Genomic DNA, 14,180 nt, shown 5'->3' with positions numbered 1-14,180 from the left:
GTATACTGCCCCATAGCCGAAGCTCTCTGGGCAGTTTACAATAACTAAAAACAAATACAATCTAAAATACATCTTTTAAAAAACAATTTAAACACAATTTAAAAATTTAAAACAATATGGAACACATGCTAAAATGCTGGGAGAAGAGGAAGGTCTTGACCTGGCACCGAAAAGATAACAGTATTGGTGCCAGGCACACCTCATCAAGAAAATCATTCCATAATTTGGGGGCCACCACTGAGAAGGCCCTCTCCCTTGTTGCCATTCTCCGAGCTTCCCTCGGAGTAGGCACCCGGAGGAGGCCTTTGATCTTGAATGTAGTGTATGGGTGGGTTCGTATCGGGAGAGGCGTTCCATCAGGTATTGTGGTCCCAAGCCGTGTAAGGCTTTATAGGTCAATACCAGCACCTTGAATCGAGCTCGGAAACATAAATGCAGCCAGTGCAAGCGCGCCAGAATCAGTTTTATATGTTCGGACTGTCTGGTCCCTGTTACCATTCTGGCCGCTGCATTTTGCACAAGCTGCAATTTCCAAACCGTCGTCAAAGGCAGCCCCACGTAGAGTGCATTGCAGTAATCTAATTTAGAGGTTGCCAGAGCATGGACCACTGAAGCCAGGTTATCCCTGTCCAGATAGGTACGTAGTTGGGCCACCAATCGAAGTTGGTAGAAGGCACTCCGTGCCACCGAGGCTACCTGAGCCTCAAGTGACAGAGATGATTCTAGGAGAACCCCCAAGCTACGAACCTGCTCCTTCAGGGGGAGTGCAACCCCATCCAGGACAGGTTGGACATCCACCATCCGGTCAGAAGAACCACCCACTAGCAGCATCTCAGTCTTGTCTGGATTGAGCCTCAGTTTATTAGCCCTCATCCAGTCCATTGTCGCAGCCAGGCATCGGTTCAGCACATTGACAGCCTCACCTGAAGAAGATGAAAATATTTGACCCTTCACTTCAGAAAGAAGGTCTGAGAAATGAGTAAGAGTAAGAAGATTCTCTACCCTTTCTGTCTGCATAGATGCCCTCATCCTTCCCCTGCGCCCAGCAGAAGCTCTGGGCCAGGCGGGATGCAGTGGCATCTCATGGAGGACACCCTCCCCTTTCATGGGGTGTATGATTTGTCCTGGCCCAGAGCAGATCTTGGGGTGGGTACCCCTAGTTACTTATTTTTCCTGTACATCTTTTTCTGCTTTGATTTTGTATAGATGCCCTTCTCTGTGCCCTGCACCCAGCAGAAGCTCTGGGCCAGGCAGGACGCAGTGGCATCTCATAGAGGACACCCTCCCCTTTCATGGGGTGTATTATTTGTCCTGTCCCAGAGCAGATCTTGGGGTGGGTACCCCTAGTTACTTATTTTTCCTGTACATCTTTTTCTGCTTTGATTTTGTATAGATGCCCTTCTCTGTGCCCTGCACCCAGCAGAAGCTCTGGGCCACGCGGGACGCAGTGGTATCTCGTAGAGGATACCCTCCCCTTTCCTGGGGTGTATGATTTGTCCTGTCCCAGAGCAGATCTTGGGGTGGGTACTGTGATGTTCCTATATTAATGTATATATGGTAAGTGTTGGTTGTTTAGAAGATACATGGTAAGTGGAGTGAAAGAGGACGGGGAGTGAATGGGCAGTAGAATGCTAGATGATTGGCTGAGTGTGAAAAATGGCTGAACGTATAAAAGGAAGAGTGAGAGTGGAATCTGGGAGGAGAAGAGAAAGAGTGGGTTGCTTGGTGGGGTTTGAGAGAGTGGTTTGCCAGGAGAGAGTGGAGAAGGAGGGGGGTGGAGTTCGGATTAGTATTGAGTAAAACCATATGCTTATGTGCCTTAAGAAGAAATCTTGTTAATCTTGTTAGCTTTGTTATCTTTAATAAATACTTAATTTGGTTTACCAAAGGTCTGATCCTTGGCTGGGGTTTCACAGACCAGAAGGGAGGGTAAGGTAATGACCAAGGCTGAAGGGGAACTGTAACAAATGGTGGCAGCGGTGAAGAGAATAACAATACCAGTATTCAGAGTCTCTGGGAATACTAGTATTAGGACGTGACTGGTGGTTGCCTAGCAGGGGGATCTGTTGAGATCTGTGCTAGAGTGGGGAGAGAAAAAATAAAATAAAGGACAGTCCGGACTGGTGGAGTCCCTGGTGGTGCCTAGAGACAGGCAGTAACCACGAGCAGGTAGGAACCTGACAGGGAGAGCCAGGGAAGGGTGCCACAGGTACCCCCAGTAAGTTATTTTTTTCTACGTGTTTTTGTCCATTTTGATTTTGCATTGATGCACCCGTGTGTGCCCGGTGCCCAGCAGAAGCTCTGGGCCTGAGGGGATGCACTGGCATCTCATAGAGGACATCCTCCCCTTTCCTGTGGTATATGATTTGTCCCGGCCCAGAGCAGATTTTGGGGTGCACACCCCCAGTTACTTATTTTTTCCTGTATGTTTTGGTCTGCTTTGATTTTGCATAGATGCCCTCATCCTTCCCCTGTGCCCAGCAGAAGCTCTAGGCCAGCCTTGTCCAACCTTTGGGCCACAGATGTTGCTGGACTACAGTTCCCATAATTCCTGACCATTGGCCATGCTGGCTGGGGCTGATGGGAGTTGCAGTCCAGCAACATCTGTGGCCCAAAGGTTGGACAAGGCTGCTCTAGGCCATGCGGGATGCAGTGGCATCTCGTAGATGACACCCTCCCCTTTCCTGGGGTATATAATTTGTCCTGTCCCAGAGCAGAGTTTGGGGTGGGCACCCCCAGTTACTTATTTTTTCCTGTATTTTTTCCTCTGCTTTGGTTTTGCATAGATGCCCTCATCCATGCCCTGTGCCCAACAGAAGCTCTGCGCCAGGTGGGATGCAGTGGCATCTCGTAGTGGATACCCTCCCCTTTCATGCGTGTATGATTTGTCCTGTCCCAGAGCAGATTTTGGGGTGGGCACCCCCAGTTACTTATTTTTTCCTGTATGTTTTGGTCTGCTTTGATTTTGCATAGATGACCTCACCCTTCCCCTGTGCCCGGCAGAAGCTCTGGGCCAGGCGGGACACAGTGGCATCTCGTAGAGGTCACCCTCCCTTTCCTGGGGTATATGATTTGTCCTGTCTCAGAGCAGATTTTGGGGTGGGCACCCCTAGTTACTTATTTTTTCCTGTTTTCTCCCCCTCTGCTTTGGTTTTGCATAGATGCCCTCATCCATGCTCTGCGCCCAACAGAAGCTCTGGGCCAGGTGGGACGCAGTGACATCTCGTGGAGGACACCCTCCCCTTTCTTGGGGTATATGATTTGTCCTGTCCCAGAGCAGATTTTGGGGTGGGCACTCCAGTTACTTATTTTTTATGATTTTATGACATCATTATGTATTTATGATATCAGAAGCCTGATGATTTTGATTGCATAAATGTATTGTTATTCTTGACGAGGAGAGTCCCCCGATCACAGTGATATATCATACAGGGTACCCCAACATATATTTTTGGGTTCAGAGACATGTTAAGTTTGGTTTGAAGTTACTGTAGTTGTCAACTCTTCTTTTTTAGTGTTTTGAACTTTCAAGCAAATAAGGAACTGGGAACTAGGAACCAACTTCAGCGTCGTATCAGTTAAATAGATTAAACAGTGGGGGCGGCTGATGTTTTGGTGTATATCCCGGGAACTAGACCACCTAGAAACTTATTTTTTTTTCAATTGAAGCTGAGAGTCCGGAGATTAAGGGGTGCTAGCCAGAGAACCAGAGCCCCCCCCAAAAAACGGAGACTCTGCCCAAAAAATGGAGACCTGGTAACCCTACTCTACAGTCTAGGGAAAAAGTTAGGTAATTCACTGTCACGGCCCATGTCACCACAGCTCAGTGTGTTTGTCTCTGTAGCTTAAAAACATACTAAAGAGACTCTGCTGGGTTTTCTGTGGAGTCTTTATCAACTTGTGAGATCAGTTTCTTTTGTTCCATGTCACACTGGCCTTACATTTGCAGAGGAACATGGTATACAGTAGACTAACCACAGAAATGAAATTGCTCTGAAGAATTTATTTATTTGTGGCATTTATGTGCCACCCACATGAAGTTCTTTTACAATGAAAACAATGTAAATATTAAATGAAATATAAAAACATCAAATAAAAATAAATAAATAAATACAACAAAAACAGCACACAACATCCCCAAGATTAAAACACCAGGTTAAATATGGAATGGCCCAGACAACATAACATATGAGGCCTGGGTAAACAGAAAAATCTTCACCTGGCACCAAAAAGACCACAGATATGACAGGCAAGGCTCCCTAGGAAAGTTGTGCCACAGTGGGGTGCTACTGAAAAGCCCCCCTCCCTCTTCATTTGGTGGGGGCACCTGGAACAGGACCTCTGAAGAAGACCTTAAGAATCAGGTAGGTATAATATATGAATGCCTACACTAAGTGAAACCTACCAATGCTTTGCGGTTTATCATGGGTGTGCAGGTGAACTAGACATCTCTGCTGCAGGTTTCTTTTGCTGCACCATCTCTGTTAGAGCTCTAAATAGCTTGGCCACAGGTTACTTCTAACTTTATAATTCTATACTTGCTGTGCCAGCCCTGACACCCTCCCCAATGCCCATGTGTTAAGCAAGATGTTTCAAAAGAAGTGCTTACACACATTTTTTATGCACATAGGTGGTCCAGGTGACTAGGACCCCTGATGTGTACAATGTTCATATGTCCTATTCAATGCATAGATGTGGTGGGGTCAAGGCCAGCATAGTGATGTTAAAGGTGGGGCCAGAGAGATCCATTCCTGCCCCCTCTATTTATATATTGTACATTGCTATCCCTCCTTTCCTCCAAAGGAGGAACTGTGGTAGTGTCCATAGTTCCTCTCTACTATTTTATCCTCCATCAACCTTGTGAAGTAAATTACCCTGTGACAGAGGGTGCTTCCACACAGCAGTTTATTGTGGATTTGGTGCTGCTTACGCATACTAGTTTTTCACCATGTGCACAGATTGTTTTGGGCTCATCTATATGGTGGTTTATTGTGTGTCTGGTGCTACTTGCATCCCATTTTAATTCGCATGGTTTGCATGATGTTACTGGCAAACAGAAGCTATCACACAGTTTCCCCCCATAAATCCGTACTAACCCAACCCTCTGATAATCCAAAAAGGGAATTCACTCTGTATCTCTAGGGCTTTCATACACTGTGCTCTGATGCTTTTAGCTGGGTGTGTCAATCTTTTCCTCTCCACACCCACTCCCTCCTCCTCCTTCCATTTAATTTCCTGTGAGCTGAAGAGAAATGTTCACTGCTCTTTCCCATTTTACAAGCCTTTTTTATGTTGCTGCAAACTGTTCCTTTATTTTCTTTTTTCCCCTTGTGCGCAAAAGACTAACACTGCTCAGACAAAGATTTGTATTTCATCTGTACTGTACCAGTGAAAATACAAATAATTGCACTTCCGGGTGTTGTTGTTTTTTAAATTAAACTTACTGGTAGAACAAACTGAGCATGCTTGGTTGCTAGGTAACCAGAGGGAGTGGAAATGTTAAATTAAAGGGTGTGGTCTTTAGCAAACTGCTTGATTGATCCTTCCCTTCAAGTGTGACTAGAAAACACCATGTTTGCAGCTGGCATTGATCCCTTACTGTGGATGGCGCAAACAGAAAACAGAGGTAAAAACAGCATCTTTAGTACGAAGCCCTTTATCCCATATCCAACCACATATATCCCACATTAATCTGAATTCACTTTTTCAGCAGGTTTTTTTTTTACATATAGGATTTTCTGCATAAACAGTAAATCTGGATACAATGGGAAAATAATATGGGATGGCATTTTGACGAGGTTGACATCATGTGGATACTGCACAAACCTTGCATGCATGAGCAGCACTGAATCCACAATAAACTGCCCTGTGGAAGTGCCAGTAGTGGCTGGCCAAGGTCACCAAGTGGGCATAATAGCTAAATAGGCATTTTAATTCCAGTTCCTTGCTCCTAGTCTAGCCACACCAGCACACTAGCAGCCCAACCAGCATTTTGATTATTATTATGTGTATTCTGTATGGAATGTGGTTCTGCAAATATCACAGGCACTAACTGGACAATCCTGTGACATCTCTGTGATGGGTTGCACTGTCACACATGTAGGAGCTCACATCCTATTCAGAAATAGAATCAGAATTACAGGTAAAGCTGTGCAGCAGGGTTATTTTCACATGCCTATCCGAGAGCCAGTGTGGTGTAGTGGTTAAGGTGTTGGACTACGACCTGGGAGACCAGGGTTCAAATCCCCACATAACCATGAAGCTCACTGGGTGACCTTGCGCCAGTCACTGCCTCTCAGCCTCATGAAAACCCTAGGTCGCCATAAGTTGGAATCAACTTGAAGGCAGTACATTTACATTTATCCAAAAGTTATGAATGATGTGGGGACAGCTGCGAAATAAGTTCACAACAGGGAAAGTGTGTTTGCTTGCAGAGTATTTAAAATGATTATGCAGAAAAGCCTTTAAAACTAGCTGGTCAATACAGTGCCCTCAGGATGTTGTTATTATTATTATTGTGTTGTTGTTGTTAACAACAACAACAACAACAACATTTCTCTGTCCCACCTATATTTAATCTTCTGCTTCTCTTTTTCATGAGATATTGTATTCCTGTTTGTTTGTTCTCGTGTCTGTTCACTTTCAGGGTGACCTACAAATCTGTCTTTATTATTATCATAGACAAGACAGAAACTTATATGATCTAAGTGCGCAGCATTGTCTTCCTGGAAAGTCAATAGTTCTTAAAAAATAATTTGCTTACTAAACCATTGATTTGAGACATAGTGATATTGATTTAAATCCAGTTACAACTCGGTATGCATTTGTCTGACATTTTTCTTTAATGGAAGTAAATTCCTGTTTCCCCAGCCCCAAACATGGGCCGTTAATTTTAAAAAATAATAATAATGGAACCTCATATTTCCTCTAAAGTACAAATAGCAACCGCATTAACTGCTTAGTGATTTTAAGCAGCATATAAATGCTTTTAAATAAATAAATAATAATGGAAAGCATTTTTAAAAAAATATTATTGAAGTCAAAGAATGAAGTGGTAGTTGCTAGTAGTAGACTGGAAGCACCAAAATAACAGGAGAAACATAGGTGTCCAAGCAGGTTTAACCTGGCATTGACGCTTTGTCCCAGAAAGCCTGGTTTTCAAAAATTCTTAACTCTGTAGGACAACAAGCTGAGATGATAAGCCAAATACTTGGGAAAATCTTAATCTTATTCAGTGATCAGATATAAATCTGATGTGGTCCGGCTGAGCTGTTCTTACATTACACCCCTTCTAATAATGAGAAAAAAATTGGGTGAAGAACTTTGCCAAAACCAAAGGATAAGCAAGCTAAGAGATAATAGATTTCTTTATGTGACAGCACTGATCAGCTTATTCAGCTCTTAGGCTATTAACCACTATCATCAGATGATCAGAAGGGATAACCAAGATGTGTGCTAGGAGACCACAATGGATGGAATATAACATGTACTGAAGATTCAGTGGCTTAACATCAAGTCTCTAGACCTCATGGTTATTTAAAAAAAAACCTGCAAGAATGTTGGCAGCCTATGCTAGTATAGAGGAGAGAAAAGATTCTGCTGGTCAGGATTTGGGATTCCCAACAGAATTTTAAGGCCGTTTCCAATTCATGATCCCAATTTATGTGCAGCGTTCTACATTTACAGATACAAGTACATCCCATAAGTACAAGTGCCAAAGGAATCCTGTTTAGTCATTTCTAACCATGAGGGTATATCTAACAGCAGCACGGATTCTTTTCAATGTTGTGCCCTCAAACTATGAGAACTTTAAAATGCAATTTGGTTAGTGGAAGCCCAGAGTACAAACAATTCAGTCAAAAGTGGTTGTGATTATTTCCAGACTAGGAAAGCTACAGGGATTATTTTGCAGCAGGGAGTGGGGTGGTTTGCTCTTGGCCAGAGCAAAGCCAAATTTTCTGCCTTTGCTTATTATCAGATAGAAATCTTTTGTCTGAAGCTATTTCCACAGGACATTTTATTGTGGACTTGGCGCTGCTCACAAATGCCAGGGTTTTTTTTGCAGCGCCTCCACAATGTCATCCTCATCATAACATCATCAAATATAACTTCCCCATTTATTCTGGACATATTGCTCTACAGAAAATCAGATAAGTAAGGAAACAAAACAATACAATGGAAACAGTAAGGGGGGGGATATGGGATGGCATTGCAATGATGTGTGCTGTGAAAAACTTGCATGCATGACCAGCTCCAAGTCCACAATAAACTGCTGTGTGGGTTGGAAGCACTCTGCTTCCAAGCCAAGCAGCAGCATGAAGGCTGTTTGAAATCCAGCCCTTACAGAGGCTGACTCTCATAGGATCCATCATGGGATTGCATTCAGTGGATGCTGCCTACCGTGTGACTTTTACTAATCCACCAGAAACTACTTCCCCACAGAGGCTAGCAGCGTAGAATTGCAAATGGAGGATCCATGTTGTAAGCAGCTCAGATTTTTGCTTATTTGTGTGTGGAACAATCTTTTATTTCTCTCCAATAAATCACTGTGCTATCTAGAAAATGGAAAAATACTTCTCAAGTCCAAGCTGACTTCCAGTCAGTAGCACTAATGGATGTCATGTTTGCAGCTCCTGAATATCATGCTGTTTAACTCTGGTAAAGATGAGTTCTGTCACAAACTCACCAAATGGCAAGCCACTTATTTCTCAGCCTTATTTTTTGTCTTTAATATGGTGATAATCATACACACCTGCCTTGTAAAGAGTAGTGAGATAATGTATGCTTTGGACATTTATTTACATATTCACAGAATTTTTCTAAGTCAAGGGTGGCCAATGTGATGCCTTCTAGATTTGGTTTGACACCAACTACTACATCAGTCTCAGCCAGGATGGTCAGTCAGGAATGATAGGAGATATAGCCCAGCAACATCCAGAGGGTCACAGGCTCTCCACAACTGTTCTGAGTTTGGACTAAAATTTCAGTATGCCTAAGGTCAGACCTGGGAAATTCCAGCTTGAACTGTAGGCATTTTTTAAAAATCAGTCTTCAGGTCATGAGTTTTGATAAAGAAAAAATAATAATGAGCACAGATATCTAGAAAACACAGCAGCTCAGGTGGTCCTCAGTATTGTAATCAATGTTTTTTTTAAAAAAATTCTATTTGTGATTCACCCAGTGCCGCAGATATAATAATCCTTTTCTGGGTTCAGAGAGACCATCTGAAATGTGCAATTTTAGTAACTACATCATTTGACAAATACCAGCGGCTGTACATACCTCAAATTTCAGACACATGACACCATAGGCAGTGGAACAGGGAGGGGCCTCAATCTACCATAGATTAAAAAAAAAAAAACCCACACCGTGAATTTGCACAGGCCTCAACAGGTTTTATATTCTGTAGCTATCCTATATAGGTAAGGAGCTGTAGGTCAGTGGTATAATTTTGCATACAGAAGGTGACAGATTCAATCTCTATTATCTAAAGGAAAAAAGGATGTTAAATATGACCGCTTGGAGGGCTGGTGCCACCCAGAATAGACGGCTTGACTAGATGGGCCAATCGTCTGACTCAAAGGCTTTGTTCAGACATAATGTTAAACTGTGGTTTAGTGTTGTATGAATAAGCTTGGATAATCCTCAGGTTTATATGCTACCCCATCCCCCTCCTCTAGCATAGCGATGAGGAGGTCAGACGCTTTCACTCCCATTTTCAATTAACCACAGTTTAGCATTGTGTCCAAACCCTAAACTGTGGATAATCGTAATGGTTTATTGCAACAAGTTAGCTTCATAAACTATGGTTTGAAGTTGTCTTCTCTCAGTAATCTATAGTTAAGAGTAATCACAGTTTTGACTGGGTTCAGACAATACTAACCTGTAGTTAATAAAAAAGAGAAGCAAAATATTCTGATATCCTCCTAGAAGCCATACATCCTCCTCATCTAGTGTGGCCATGCATTAAGTATAGATTTTTGAAAGAAATCTACATGGGTAGATTTCTATGTGCATATGCTTTCCACATATTCTAGAACCCTGATTGTGTAGGGTTCCCAAGCGTGTAGAAAGCATACGCATGTTGGCTTTTCCCTGCAGATGTCCACATATAATATATGGCATCCTTTCCTTTCTTCTTCGACAAGCAACAGATGCAGTGCATATCTTTGTAAACTGATCTTTTAGAAAGACATGCAGTAAGGTACCATAGTCCATAAATCAAATTTCACAAAGCCAGTAAGTTGAAGCAATGAAGCCAGATATTTTGTTTCATTACTTTTCCCAAATGCAGCAGGAGGTATATTAGAAGTAAATGAAGATATTTTTTTTATTCAGCAAACTGGGTAAAATAACTTATGAATTTTTCTTATGAGTGGTTAAAAGGGCACTTTCTCTCTTTGTCAGGCACAATAATGTTCAAATAAGTTTGCTAGCTAAGGATCTACTTAATCAATTTCATGGCTGGCAGGCCAACCCCCCTTTTAAAAATAAATATAAATTTGTTTCATAGACAAAACCAGATGAGTTTATAGAATCTTATGTAATAATGTTCTCAACATATTTTTTTCTGGAAATGTATTAGGATTCCTATCATTACAGGAAATCTACTGCTTCACTCCCAGGAGGCCACAAAATCACTGCTGGAGATCCTAGAAGAGGTGGATAGTCCTATGATTCTACTTATTATTACTTGGTAAACAAAGATCAGTAGAAGGTTATAATGGTCCCTCTCAACATTATAGTGTGTCCCCTTCTATCCCGAGCACAAAGGGAGTTCAGTGTCACCCTTACAATGGCCATGTTTGCATGTCACAGTAAGTCATAGTTAATGGTGGTAGCATCAAACTACAATCCCTTGCTTAGAGTTACATCTGAACTGTGGGATCATGGTTTGTTTGAAAAAACAAATAATGATCTCTGGCTCAGATGTAATGCTAAGTCAAGGATCACGGTTTGGTGCTCCTGCTGACTAGCAGAGAGGAGTGAGGAGAGAGAGAAATCTGCACATTCATGGCAAACCATTAACCATGGCTTACTGTGAGATGCAAATGAAGTTTCCTTTGAAAAATAAAACACTGGGGATTTAGGGTGTCTTAGTAGTAATCATTTACTTTTCAAATACATAGGCAGGCAGGAGTAGTTCCAAGAAAACTTTGGAAACAAAAAAATACTTCCTACCCAACAACACTCTCAAAAGGAGTTTCCATCCTTGTGTGACTCACATTCCAAATACTTATACAAAGGGTTTCTTCTTGTGACCTCTTGTTCACTGCTCATTTTCCCTCATCAGTGAACACCAATCAGTGGCTAAAGAATGGACTGGTTAATAGTGGATCTGCAGCAGTTCTGTGGACTTTGGCAGATGCCTGATGTTAAAACTATAATAAAGTCACTAGATGGCAGAACAATAAAATAAAATATTAACCAGAGCAAGATAACATTTAAAACCATTTGTTAAAACAGCATTTAAAAGCATTTAAAGAACCTGGGCAAATAAAAAGTTCTTCATCCAGGAATGAAAAGACAACAGCATCAGTGTCAGCAAGCCTTCTTGAGAAAGGTGTACCAGAAACAGTACGCCACCACTGAAAAGACCCTATCTTGTGGACACCACTTGTCTTGCCTCCGGTGGTAGGAGAACTGATAGAAGACCTTCTGATAATCTCAACATTCAGGTAGGTTCATGTGGGAGCCCTCTTTGGACATTCTGGTTCCTCTTGACTATGTGCAGTGCATGAGTGTAGATCTGGGGGTGGGGATGGGAGACACTACCCACTCATCTTATGCCAATTCTAATGCACAGAGAAGTGGCTAGAACATCTGAAAATGGCTGTTACTGTTGTCACTCCAGTGGTGATAGTGTCAATACAAACAGCATCACTTCTGGTAACCATCCAGAGAATAGCTTATGAAGGAATGGTGGGAATGTCGAATTATGCTGTGGGTTGGTGAGGAGTGTGGTGGCCGCCTTATCTGGTGCTCTGGGCAGAGCTTGGAAAAGTTACTTCAAAAAAGTAACTTTTCCAAGCTCTGGCTCTGGGCTAGATTGTTTGGCTGAACATTTTCCATTGGTTGTTTTAAATATTCTCTTGTGTTTGCCTTAATGTTTTTATACTGATAGGTTTTTTAGTTGTGCATTGTATGCCACATAGCGGCTGTCTGGAAAGGCAAGGTATGACTGTCTTAGACTGATGAACAGATGGAAAGTCAGAATATAAATGGAGAGAGAAAGACAACAATAAGGTTTCTTGATACCTAGAAATCTTGCTCCACTGCTTTCAGATACCAGAAAGGGAAGAATAACCATTTTCTGTCTGTCTGCATTTGGCAGAGATAGATTTTAGCTGGACGAGAAGCAGCCTGGTGTGGGAGGGATGCAGGTGATCATACAGATAATCTTTAGGAATTTGATACAGGAACAATGATTGTGCTACCTGCTATAGCAGTAATTTTGCTTCCACTACACTTTGCTTATATATTTATAAATAAAACAGATATTACAAACACACCATAGGTTGCCACTCTCTCTTATAAAAAGAAATGAAAGTCCATAGCCTTGGACTTCTTACCACTTTAATAAATGGAAAAAACTTAGCAATATGCAGCGTTTATACAAGGCAGATAAAATATTCTATTTGTTTGTTTGTTTGTTTTAAAAATCCAAACATTTATAATCTGGCATCTGCTTCTCTGTGAGTTGAATTTATATTTTTGCTTAGCCCATAAACTGTTACTTGATATTGGAGCAATAGGAGAGAATTGAATAGACACCTAATGAACTGGTCTAAATACTGGTATGTGTGTGTGAATGTATTTATGTGTACGTGTGAATATGTTTCATATTTGTGCCTGATATTTCAGGAGTCTGGTGGGATGAGAACTGAGTATTTTATCAGAATTTGTTTTAAAACACTGCCTATTTAAGATATGCATGTAGTGCTTTTTGGCCCAACCTCACAAAGTGGTTAAATAAAGAAATTACCACAATATGCACTAATAAAAATTATACAATAAAACAGAAAAGATGAACAACTGGTTCTTCAGAAGTCCCAGTGGTAGCAGTTGAGGGGAGAGGGAGGCCAGCACTTGGAGTTGAACAGAGGCAGCTCACCAAGCTCTTTCTGCTTTTTCTTCCCTCAGGATAAGAATGTTCTTCAGAAGCCCATTGAGTGGAAGTTATGCAATTATCAGCCTACAGCCTTGCGACCCTCAACAGGCCCAATCTCATCTATTCTATCATCTATTTTATTATTATGATGTATGTATTTTATCCTATTATGTTTACCGCCCTGAGAGCTACTTGCTATGGGCGGTATATAAATGCAACAAAATAAATAAATAAAATAAATAAATTCTCTGCAATTATCAAGTTATGTATGCTGTATGAAGCCAGCCATTTACCTGTGTAGCCTTCTTTTTTTCAGCCACCGAGGAAATCTGTGAGAGAAAAAAGAAGGGGAAGGTGTGGCAAGATGTTGGTAATACAAAATCATACAGTTGGAAGCCATCGAGAGACCCTCCAGTTGCCTGACTAAACCTGTCCACAGAGCGCAGGTGCACAATCAAAACCGTGCTGTAGTTCCAACTTTCTGTTTGACTGGTAGGTGCAGTTGATGAAGGCTTTTCTGGAATGGCCTTACTTTCATGTCCTCATTCCATGCCAAAGGACACTTAAGCTGCCTGGCACTTACCCTGAACCAGCATTCAGTCTCCAACAGTGGTCAGCCAGAAGTCCAGTCCTATGAGCATGAGGAAGGGCAATAGCTCAGTGATAGAGAACATACTTCACATCCAAAAGATTTCAGATTCAATCCATGACATGTTAACATAGGGCTGAGAGATCTGCCTGACACCTGGAGAGCACCTGCCGAACAGTGTAGATCCTGGGTTCCCATTTTGAAGCTATTTTGTTTGAAATATGTTTTTAAAGATGTTTTATTTTAATATGTTTAAAGTCTTTTGTTTTTAAGATGTTTCTGAGTGCTTTTTGTGTTTTTGTTTGATGCCCTGGGCTTCTTCTGAGAGGAAGGGTGGGATATAAACAAACAAACAAACAAATGGGGTCTTCCAAGCCTTCTTTGTCTTCCATTTTTTAAAGCTTCTTTTTTAAATTGAAGGCTTTTTTCTTTTGGGGGGGTTGTTTGGCTGGGGGTGCCTATTTTTGTGGGGTATTGCCT

General features: G+C 41.8%; 1 long non-coding RNA gene across 1 annotated transcript; it reads left to right on the top strand.

Moving 5' to 3' along the window:
- Nucleotides 1–11,328: 11,328 nt before the first annotated feature.
- Nucleotides 11,329–13,886, top strand: LOC133385843 (uncharacterized). The gene is made up of 3 exons (XR_009762974.1): nt 11,329–11,678; nt 13,144–13,261; nt 13,428–13,886. It is a non-coding gene; the product is annotated as an uncharacterized LOC133385843 (long non-coding RNA).
- Nucleotides 13,887–14,180: the final 294 nt, after the last annotated feature.

This window comes from Rhineura floridana, chromosome 5 (genome assembly GCF_030035675.1).
Source record: "Rhineura floridana isolate rRhiFlo1 chromosome 5, rRhiFlo1.hap2, whole genome shotgun sequence".
NCBI classification, from domain to species: Eukaryota; Metazoa; Chordata; class Lepidosauria; order Squamata; family Rhineuridae; genus Rhineura; species Rhineura floridana.
The sequence above is the reverse complement of the archived record's forward strand: the minus strand, read 5'-3'. Positions and strand labels throughout refer to the sequence as shown.